The sequence below is a fragment of the Lissotriton helveticus genome, chromosome 2_1, assembly GCF_964261635.1.
Source record: "Lissotriton helveticus chromosome 2_1, aLisHel1.1, whole genome shotgun sequence".
Classification (NCBI taxonomy): Eukaryota; Metazoa; Chordata; class Amphibia; order Caudata; family Salamandridae; genus Lissotriton; species Lissotriton helveticus.
Genome location: NC_136059.1, coordinates 1,858,282,913 through 1,858,295,184, shown reverse-complemented (window position 1 = coordinate 1,858,295,184; position 12,272 = coordinate 1,858,282,913).

Sequence of the window (12,272 nt, the reverse complement as noted above, 5' to 3'; positions counted from 1 at the left end):
GTGAGTGAGTGCTGTATTTTCCATCTGCTGGGAGAGCTTACTGGTGCTTTTGCTTTGCTGAAAGTGCCTAGCACCTAACGTGGTGGAGATTTTCTTGTGCTGTGCATTTTAGAGTTTCATTGCAGGGCTGTTTCCTGCTGCATATCCTGCAAATGGAATGCGGCCGGCACCAAGGAGTCCCAAGACGTTTCTGGCAAACGAGCGACTGCCCAGAGCTCCTAGTGTAGCAATTAAAAGTAGGAGTCATATGAATTGCTCGAAGAATAAGTTTATTATATCAGCCCCACACCTAAGGCGGTGCGTAGGTCAGTTAAGCAGAATTAATAATAATGACAGTTGGGTGTAAGGGAACGAACAGAGGCAGTGTGGAATGTTGAGGGACCAATAGGAAAGGTGGGAGAACAGTGGGTGCTCTCGCGCAGGAGAGCTAGGTTGACACCACATTCTATGGGCACAAGAGAAAGCATAACTAGGTTACAACACATCTCCCTCTCTTGCGAGTTATAACAGGTAAGCCACTGGATGTGGTGAAACAAAACATTTGAGCAGGGTTACTAGATTGACATTAGTCACAAACAAACTCTTCAAAAAGATTGGGTTTATGGATGGTTCTCCCAAATCTCCCCGTGACCACGTGGGAATCTGAAACACTTTCTGTGTTGGAGTGAGACCCATTTCTGGTTCTACCGAACCTACCACTGAAACTGTGACCGCCAGACGTAGCTTCAGAGTCAGAGTATGAGTCACCATAACAACTCCGATTGGTATTCGGAGTGCGTGGATTGACACCCACAGGCTGGTCTGATGATTGACAGTCAGCTGAGTCAGTGTCAGGTGGGAGATCGTGTGAAATAACATTTCTGGGCATGAAACCATGATCTAAACTGTTTCTGTCAACATCAACCCACAAATCTTTGCAATAGGTGTCGTGTTGCATTTGGTTGGGAACATTGGCTCTCTGATGGTATCTTGCCAGTCTACTCATAGGCCAAACTTTCCCATCACTGAGTCTGGCCGCGTGTTAAACAGTTCATCAATGCGAAGAGGAGCTGTGAATCTGCTTTCTCCTTTCCTTACTTTTTTTCTAAACAAACTTTTACAAGGTCGCCAACCTTAAATGAATGTTCTTTTGAACCATGTTTGGAATCATACCATTCCTTGTAGTATTTTTGGGCTTTGATTATGTTGTTCCTGATGACATCAGGTGACCATTCAATTTGTTTGGAATTGGGCATCCATCCAAGGTCAATACTCAGGGGCTGTCTGCTTCTCATGAGAACAAATGGTGCATTCCAGGTGCTGGCACAAGGGGATATTCTGAAGGCCCAGATGAGTTTGAACACTTCTTCTTCCCAGTTTTGATTAGCATTTCTCGACAGCTGTATGTGTCCTTTCAAGACACGGTTGAAGCGCTCGGTGAGACCATTTCCTTCAGGATGGTATAATGATGTGGTGTGATGAGTAACACAGTTTCTCTCAAGGAATGATTTGAATGCATCTGAGCAAAATTGTGGACCATTGTCAGTGAGCACAATTTTGGGTAAACCTTCGCTCAAGAATAGTTTATCCAAGAATGATATGATAGCAGAGCTGTCAATTTCTGTGACAATTTCTATTTCAGGCCACTTCGAGAAATGATCTATAGCAACCAGGATATACTTGATCTCGCCGTCATGTCCTTCGATGGGCCCAGCGATGTCTATGTCAATTTTCTCCCATGCCATCAGGGGGGGTTGAAGTGGTGAGAGAGAGACTTTGGATGTTTTAAGGGTTTTGTCAGAATCACAGCATTCAACACAGTTTCTTATTTGGGTTTCAATTTGCTTGTCAATACCAGGCCACCAGTAATGTGTTCTGACTCTCTGCTTTGTCTTAGAGATGCCCAGGTGCCCAATGTGGCAAAGTTTAAGAATTCTGTCTCTGAGTGTGATGGGGGCTATAGCTTTTCCAATTCTGGATAACACCCCGTTTTCCCAACTGAGTTCATTTCTTATTTCCCAGTAAGCTCTGACATTGTCTTGAAGATTAAGCAGAATTAATAATAATGACAGTTGGGTGTAATGGAATGAACAGAGGCAGTGTGGAATGTTGAGGGACCAATAGGAAAGGTGGGAGAACAGTGGGTGCTCTCGCGCAGGAGAGCTAGGCTGACACCACATGCTATGGGCACTAGAGAAAGCATAACTAGGTTACAACACCTAGTTGCTGAGTAATCACAGGGGAAGCAGCTCCATAATGACCAAGATGCCCCAAGTGCTGCCCGGCAACAGGCTCGGAGTTGAGAGGGAAAGGCAAAGACAGTCAGGAGAAGGCCAATATGAGGCAGCAGTCAACCCGGGTGAGAAAGCAGCAACAGGGGCGTGGGAGAGAGGTCTGTCGGCAGGGTGGGAGGCTGGAGAAGTGCCTCTGCCCTTCGCCGGCTGGGTGTTAAGACCGGGAGCCCTACAAGGCATCCAGGCGGAGTATATCCCTGGAATCTGACAGGGGCCCTACTATTTGCTGGAGCTGTGTGCTGCCCATGAGCTGGCAGCCATGCTTGTACTTACTGGTGAGAAGTGGCCCCATAAGGGAAGAGTGTGTGTGCTTTTCCCCACTCCACTGCAGGATCACATACTTTGAGGGCACTTGTGAATTGGATGGTTTGGTAGTTCGAAACCTCGATGGAGGCTCCTGCTGAGGAGGTTTACTGCAGTATCAACTATAGGCACATAGGTGCTGGTGTGGTCTTCCATTTCGGCTTGGTGTCCAAGGTCAGAGTGACCGGTAAACAGAGCGCAGTGGCGCTAATTCATGATTTTACTGGGGTTGGTGCCTGTTGTTGGTGTACTAGTTGTTTTCCACCACATTCCCAGCGCTGGCATGGGAGATCCAGCACAGATGATTTATGCGATGTTTCATGGGATTTATTATATTCCCCTACATATTCTACACAGTGAAGGTGTAAAGTGTTATGGTTATAATGTTTTATGGCATGTGCAACTCATAGGTAATTACCTTTTTGCACAACATATTCAATTATGACTCTTGCCTGTTGGTCTATGTGCTGTCATGATAATTACCTAGTGGCAAAGTGAATTATGTGATTGTGCTCTAATGTGGTTTTATATATAATATAAAGGATATTTTTATATAACCTTGTGTGGAGTCTCTTTTAGTGGTGTGCCTTTGTGTCACTGGTGTGTGTGTGTTGTGTAAATATTTTACACATTGCCCCTGAAATAAGCCTTACTGCTCTGCCAAGCTACCAAGGGGGTGAGCAGGGGTTATCTTGAGTGTGTAACTCCCTTAGCCTGACAAGAGTGATGGGTTCTGCCTGGCTTAGGTGCATACCCTAGCCAACCAGAAACCCCATTTCTAACACATGGTGAGCAAAAGAACAATAGATTTAACCCAGATCTCTTGACTGGAGGTGAATGTTTGATTTGTTCAGCATTCCCTCAATCATTTGTTTGCATACTACAACATTTGATTACTGAATTTGGTAATTTGAAACGGTGTCTGTCACACTTTTGGGCAGACTCACACCTTAAGTAGTTGATTACTGGAACAGTGTTAATTTATGGCTTTAGACAGCGGTACATCTTTGCTTATCATGGTCAAATTAAAGGCATTTACTTCATTTGGCTGGAAATGGAGCAGCATTTGTTGACATCAGTAAACAACAGAACATAACAATGTAACAAACACAAGTCAACAGAGCAAAAACATAAGTGAACAAAACACAGAAGTCGATCGTAAACACAACCAGAACAAACATAGTATAACACAACATTCTCACATAGTGAAAAAGGCAACACAAAAACATAGCACAAAACCAACAAAACCCATCCCTGTTAGAGCAAAATGCCACACAAAAAGATGCACAAACATTCTTGTCACACATTATCTCCTTCAGAAATCTCCTTTCAATAATATTATCGTAAAGATTTTTTTGTCCCAAGGAATATCTCTATTTTTATTAGGGACATGAAACAGCACCAAATAAAAAGGTTTCCTGATCCATCCTCATGTCTTAAATTAGCACTTTTGTTTCTCACCTCATGTGATACAGTCCTAAGACTATAGGCACTATTTGCCATACCCTAAGTAGAAGGCACTATTTGCTATACCCTAAGTAAGGACTATCATTTTTTTTGTTAAAACGTTTGCTTATATGTTCACATGCAGGATTCTTGAACCTGCAAATGGGAAGTTATATACTGAAAAAAAAGTCACAACTAAACTTCATAAGAGACGAAGGTACACAGCTTGTGTTGCTTACATTGCTTTGGTCACACATTGGTATGCAAGTTGAGTTCGGAGTACTTTGAGGTGCGAGGTGTTCTTCCCAGTACCTTTCATTTTCAATAACGTGTTTTAAAGAACAAAAAAATATTCAATGTTCCCACCAACCCTGATGTGGTCTGGCGTATTTGTTGTGAATGTGCACAGGAGTCTTAATTATGTGGTGAGCAACAGAGCAACAGCGTTGTTTTATTACAAGTCCTATGTCTGCCCAATTTATGCTGTTCTTCTTTAGAGTATTTCTTCAGGACTGTGTTGATGGACTAGTGAGAAATCTGTGTAGGAGGGTCACAGAGCAGCTGGTTGAGGGTCATCAACACCCAAGTGTAACAATTGTGGTCTTTTGCTACTTTTGTCCAGGGGCCCCTGTACTGCAGTCCTCTGAATTGGGAACTAAGTACCCTTTTTAGCGTTGAAGTCTCAGTGCAACAGGAAGTCTAAGGCATTTTCAGGGTAGGAGCCATAGGCTAGAGGTTCAGAAATCAGCAGAGCAACAAACAACATGCAATAAATTGCTTTCAAGCATGTGCTCTTGCGTATGAAAATACAAAGTACTTTATTACACACTCTACTAAATACTACACAAAAATTATGTAATATAGATAGATAATGGCAGGCAAAAATATCTATGGTGACACTGTCCCCCTGTGGTGGAGTCTTCTCTAACAATCTGCGCACTAGTAAGCTCTAACCCTTAAAAACTGTATACTCCCATGAGGTGAACATTTATAAACAGCTAGGCCTACTGGCTTTGTCAAGGTGTTACCATAACAGTCAAGTAGGAAATAACTTAATTTACAATAAATCAATTCAACAAAGAAAATCTTCTAAGAAGCTACAAACTTTCCTTGCCATCAGGATTGAACATTGCTTCATCTACTACCTAAAATAAGTAACCACACTTCTGATCAACACACAGGCTCATGCCCCCGGGATAGTCTGGACAAATTTTTGAGCTACACGAGAGCTTGAAAACAGAGGCAACATTTTCCCAGTATCACTGTTTAGTGACCCAGGAGTTTTAGGGTAACGTAAATTTTAAAGTTACAGTCAGAACTGCCGAGCGCCGAGCAATTGAGCAGCCGAGAGGCCGGGAGGCAGAGAGCAGCAGTTGGGCCGATCGGTAGAGCCAGAGCCGAGCCGAGCCGACAGGTGGTCTTGTGAGCAAGCGGGAAGCGGGACTCTGCCGCCGCCGTGACAAAGAGAGGACGCGGCTGCCGCCGCCGAGTGAGCTGGGCTGACCTAAGGCTTGGATTACATAGCCGCGGATTACATAGCCGCGGACGGCAGAGGGAGACAGTGCGGTGCCCCTACCGGTGTGGCACCGGCGTCAAGACTGCCTTGTGTCCATTCCTCTCTGCAGCACCAGTACAGGTGAGCCTTTGGGTGTGGCGGGCAGCGGGTGGCCTCCCCAGTGTGACGGGAGCTCTCCTGGCAGGAGCGGCCAGGAGCTCTGGTTCGTGAATAGGGGGTCCCCACAGAAGCCGCCACTTCATCACCTTTGTCGCCTAGCCACTGCCCTTGACTGCCATTTCTTAGCTGTCTCGTTACGGCCTCTCAAACAGGAGCCTGACTGGCTTGAGTGGGGGTACGGGCACCCCTCCTCCCTTTACTTTCCTCTCCTCTCTCGGAGCTGACGGTCCTGGGCGCAGCTGTGAGTCAGCTCACTGCACCTCTGCACGGAGGGGCTGTGGTCCTGATTTGTTCAAGTGGAGGCTTTGGGAAAGCCTCGGGGGTCAAGGCAGCTGTGGGGGGTGCAAAACAACGTTGGTGCTGTAAAGCAGTGCTGCATAGTAGAGAATCAAAAGCATTGAGTGCAGCAGAACATATTTACAACAACACCAATTCACAACAATTAAATAATCTAAGAAACATCGAACAATAGTGAATGATCATATGAAGGCAGCTACTATCAACCTGTGGGCACTAGCAGAGGAGGAACAACAGAGCACCTTCTACAGCCTCAGAGTAAGGCGCCTTAGGATAGCGGAGCAAAGATAGTGGACTGGGTTCGTACTATACATTTCTGAACAATCTTGCGGTGGTCCGTAAATTATAGATTAAATAACAACCTTAGGTAACACCAAAGGGCACGTCAAAGGGAGTCCTCAATAGCTGCCATGAGATCAGGAAGAGAGCGAGTTACACTCCCCCTAACAAAGAGGAAAAAGAAAGCTCAAGGGCCTACGGTAAAGAATAATAACAAAGCCAAACTAGACGGCGGGGTGCAACCCCTGATTTCGCCGGTCTACAGACTGTTTGCAAAATCAACTAGCATACCAAACAAATTTAACTTCCTAAAAAACGCAGCAGATGCAATGCTATTCGCACCAGCGCATTTGAACGAAGGAGAGCAGCGTTTACCGGACCCGATTCTACCTACCACTCAAGAAGGGGCCCTAACCTTGAAAAAAAGTAATAACTTGGAACTCACAACAACAGCAGGCTCCAAGATGCAAGACCACATGGTTCACATGGAACAAAATGATGAATCCTGGGGTTCAATTAAGAATTATGATTTAGCAATAAATGAAGAGTTACTGGATCCTCTTGAGTGTTCCATCAAAGCCACGTCATCAAATAAGCAAGGTCAATTAAACACCAGTATGGCCCTACACCCAATCGAGTTACTGGATCCTCTTGAGTGTTCCATCAAAGCCATGTTATCAAATAAGCAAGATCAATTAAACACCAGTATGGCCCAACACCCAATCGAGGTAGAGGTAAAAATCATCAAGCCGGCCTCAAGTGTCCCACAACATGAGCATCAACATAAGGTACCAATCTCTGATATACAGAAAACGATTGTGATAGCAGTACCTCAGAGGACACAGAATACTACAATAAATGAGATTCCAATAGAGCCAAATGACGAAAGCAATGGAGACGAACCCAACTACAGGGACATCCACTTGCCAGATTCCACAGCCCCGAACAATAAAGAAAAGACACCACTTTACCCGATTGAGTTGATAGACAAAAGTGTGAGCCCTTGCAACAACTCCATGACCAGGGGTATCCCAGAAGTAACCTTAGACGCAGGATCAATTTGGGACCTATTCTGTAAAACATCTCAACTCACACTCGAGGCACTAACGTACCAATCAAATAAGATGGACGTCCAAGTAGATCTGCTGAACATTATGGCAACCACAATATCTGGGATTGACTCAAAATTTGCTAATTTGAACAAGCTGATAATACGAGCTCAAGAATATGCTTTAAATACAGACTGTGCATGTGGGCCTACAATCGATAAACTTGCATCTATCCCAGAAATGCTCACTACTCTAATTGATGATTTAAAAACTCACACACCTCAAACATTTTGCAACAGAATAATGGAGGCCAAAAAACAACACGTCCAAGAAAACATCATAAAAACAGCCAGTGCGAACCCAATTTCTAAAATAAATACGGATTCGACAGCAATTAAACAAATAACTGAAATTCCAGCATTCTGGGACAAAGAAAAGACCCTAGAGAACACTACAAAATAGTGCCCTCAAACTCAAACTTAGACTTAAGTAACACAAACTCAATATTTGAAATCACAGGAACCACTGATGAGGATAGGACAAAAGAGAATTCAACTAGTAATACAGAGACAAAACTCTCACGACGTATGAAGAAAAAACAAAAAAACCAACTAAAACGTCAAAAGTCTGCTCTTAACATAAGAAACATGTCTCGGCATACACATGGGCCCATAGAGGGTACAGACCCACTGCTCAGTCATGAAAGGCCAACATCAGGTAAATTCTACCCGATATTTATCAAAAATAAAACTCAAAATTACTCCACAAGTAAAGAAAAAGCAAATAAACAAGGGAATATCAAGATCATCGTGGTCGCAGGTCTCGCAACACTCAAGAAGTGGCAGCTTCACAAAGGAAATTGCACCAACAATAAATGAACAGGAAAAGAAATCCGACAAGGAAACTATAAGTTGGGGCGGTAAAAATCAAAGAATTGTGCAAACTACCTCGGATCATGCCACAGAGACGATAGAGCCATGGATGGAACCCTCGTTTAGAACCACACCAACCCCACCAAACGTCAGCAACAGCCATACAACAATCCTACATCCGCAGTATAAATCAAAGGGGAGGCATGACATCCTAAACAGGGGGAACCTTTTACGGCTCCTACAACACATACTGACACTATCACACATAGAAAGAAGACATAGACTCTATTCAATTTGAATCAACGAAAGAAGACACTAATAAAGAAGACACCATAGTCACCTGGTTAAACGAACACACGGCGGCAGTAGTACTGAGAGAATAGGATATTTTCAAAACCTGGGGAATTGGGGTGTGTCAATTAGAACAAGAAAAGTACACATCAATTCTTCAGGAGCCAGCAAACTTAAGAACTAAAAGCATGAAAGAGCCCGCCCAAGGAATACTTAGAGGTGCACCAACAATAAACAAAGACAAAAATTATAACAAATTGATAATATCAGTCAGGAGACAGGAGGATGCAACCATAAGTAGGACCGTAACAGATGATGACTCAACCAGAATGTATACAAATGCTCCTGCAAACAGAATAAGCCAAGAGCAACAAAGATCAATTTGATACTCCTGACGCCCAAGGGGGCACACTGGAATGGAAAGGGTGGACTTTAATCAGGAAACCGGCAGCACCGGAACCGCTTAGGGCATCCCACACTAATTATAAAACGTTCTCCAACCTCAAAATTAGTCCGTGGAATGTTGCAGGGGTACACAAAGCACTTAAACATGAAACTGTCCTACAAACTTTGCAGGAAGGAGACATAGTATGCCTACAGGAAACTTGGGCCACAGATAATGTACACCTCGAAGGCTATGCGGGCTTTCATAAACCAGCAACCAAAAACAATCACTTCGGTAGACCATTGGGAGGCATTTCGATCTACGTAAAACATCAAAAGATGATGATGGTAAAAATGGTAAAAATAGATTCTGACTCACTACAGGCGCTCATAATAGAGGGTGAAAGGACCCGAAAAGAAAGTGCACCCATTTTACTGATAAATTTATATCTCAATGCACAGGGAAAGTACAAACTGGACGCCACCAAACATATTTTAACACTGATAAAGGAAATACTACATTCCAACGAGCTACTGGCCAAAGTTATCACAGGAGACTTTAACCTGCATCACCTGGGTACATACCAGAGTGATACGCTCGGGTTAAGTGGCTGCGAAAGGGTTTTTAATTCCTTCCTAAAAAAACTACGACCTAAAATCTGTAAGGGACACTTGGAAATCACCAGACTCTAAGCTCGTGAGTGTGGCCACATTTCGGGATTGTTCCACCATATATTACATATTTTTATGTAATCTCTTATCCCAGAAAATTGTCAATACTGAAATAATAGCACATGAGACCAGTGATCACAAACTACTGCAGGTGGACCTAAATCTGTGCCTACTACAGAGGGAACAAGCCGAGGCTATATCGCAATCAATAGGGACCGAAGAAAACTCCCTAGTCAAAAGGATAAAGTGGAACACGTCCCAAGCCAAGCGGTTCAACCTTTGGAAAAAAAACCAAGAGATGAGCCCGGGGAATCCACCCACCTTGGAAAACTGGACAAAGCGGATAGGAAACCTAAAAGCTAAATTGGTCAAAAATCCTAATGTCAGCGGCCCGGGAAATATAATGCTTACCTCAAGGTTTAGACATAATACAAATTTGACTATGTTGTCGCGCAAACTAAAAAAAGCAAAACAATTACACAAAATTAGAGGAACAAAAGAAACAAGGGAGAAATGCACAGACCTATCAAAGAAGAAGAGACACTTAATATTGTCAGGGTGCGTCAGATTGCGCCTGCACTGTCACCGGCGGGTTCATGTGAAAGGAAAGACTCTTCATCGATCATTTAGGGAGTGAAACTACAACTCCCATCAGCCCCGGAGGAGGAAGGTATTTGTAGACTGTAGACACGCATCCGGTTGCGTGTTATTCATTGTTTGTTCCGGTGCCCGCACAGGAGGAGAGGAGGACGTTGATCGACGAGCGGACTTCTGGCACTGCTCGAATCCTTTCCAGACGTGGGGCCAGGTAGGGTCGGCTTCAGTCATGAAGCCACCACGACGGGCGAAGAGCCTGTTACCGCCAACTCTGGGTTTGTCTTGTTTTGGAAGAGTGGAGCGCGGTGGTGAGCTACTGATAGAGCGCGCGAGGCCACCCGACCAATAGTTTTCGCCGTTTCCGGCTTCAGGGCCCATATACTTTTCAAATCACCATATACATCGATCAGGTGACTTCACGAGCTCTACCAATTTGGTGTGTGTGTGTTCCCTGCTACCAATTCTCAGTGCACCCGACTTACCATCCACCGATGCAGGTGCCTAATGACCACAATGAATCAGGGAGCTAGCTGTAAAGGAAAGGCAACAAAATACAAACCCAACCAATAATATTCAAATACTGTGTAAATGACCACGGACAACTGGAAGTTTTAAAATGTTTATCTAAAGTTCAATATTTTCTTGCATGAGATACAGTAAAATAAGGCAATCAATAACCAAGAAAATGTAAATCACATATGCATAAAGAAATAATGGCAGAGTAATCATCAACGTACTAATAAAATGTAACGAGAAAAGATACTTATACAAGTCAGTATTATCTAAAACAGTGATAGACTAAGTGTGTGTGATTATAGAAGAACTTATAATGAATAACACGCTTCACTCAAGGTGAAAGGGCCTTTGAACAACCTAGGCAATGAAGTTCTAGACCATATCAGGAAATGACACACTGCTATGCAAAATATAATTTCTAACAAATGAGAAGACATAGGAATCACTTTGCAAAGATTTAAATGACTTTCAATATTTGCGGAAAGGCATGGAAAATATCACATATGCAATGTTGAACTTTATTGAAGCAAAAGTTAGAAATTCAGAAGGTGCAAGAATTTCAAGAGATTTCGGAGCAGTATTTACCTAGAAAGGTGTGGAAACCAAACCCTGGCCACGGGTCAGTTAAAGTCAGGAAACCCTCAAGGAAGGATACCCCTCAAAGGACAGCAGGTGCAGAATGGACACCCAGGACAGGACAGGATACCCTCGGAATAAGAATCAGGACAGGACCTCAGGACAGGACAGCAAACCCTCAGGACAGGACCCTCTTCAGGACAGGACCGGAACCCACAGTTAGGAAGCAACGCCTGCGCTCCACCCGCTCTGCAGATATAGATCAAGACCCCGATTGGGTCAGCGAACTCCCAGCTAAGTGCCTTGCCAGCACTTTTAAGGTTCAGTAAAACCTTAGTCTATGGTCAAATTCGGACAGAGTGCTCCGCAGCTCTCTGTATTTTCAGTCACCTATTGAGTGCGTTGGGTCAGTGACAGGTCAGCTAAACCAGACAAGTCGGACGGTTCACTAGGTGAACCCAGGGTAGATATACAGTTTTGGGACAGTGTACCACCCCCCAATGTTGCAAAGTGTCAGAATCCCTCAATTTCGATTGGTCCTAAGGTAGGATTTGGGTAACACACCAATCACAATATACGATTTGAAGCCTTCATTTACATATTTTGGGACCGCCTAGCATGTTTGGGTTCCCATGAGCTAACAGTAGCACATCAATACAATGTAACATATAAGAAGCCACATTCGCTGTTCTCGCAGGGCAGAGGTGACTTTCTCAGGAGCATCTCGCCCATCACTGCCAGCTGGCTATGTTCCATCAGCCAAGGTCCCTCGTGCTGCCGAATGTCGCACAGGCGCAGAAGGGACCTCCAATATGGCTCTCCTCTCACTCAGACCCCCATTGCCCGCGGTACATGAAAAGTAAGCGAAAACAAATTAATACATAATAATGTCATTATGAAAACACATCGCAGGGTTTGTACTTTTAACTCATCATCAAGAAATAAACTTATGCAATTTAAATGTTAGCTACATTTAGACGAAATACAAGAGCAGTGGCACGAGCAGTACCACATGATAAGCACAGCTATGAATTACGCATGC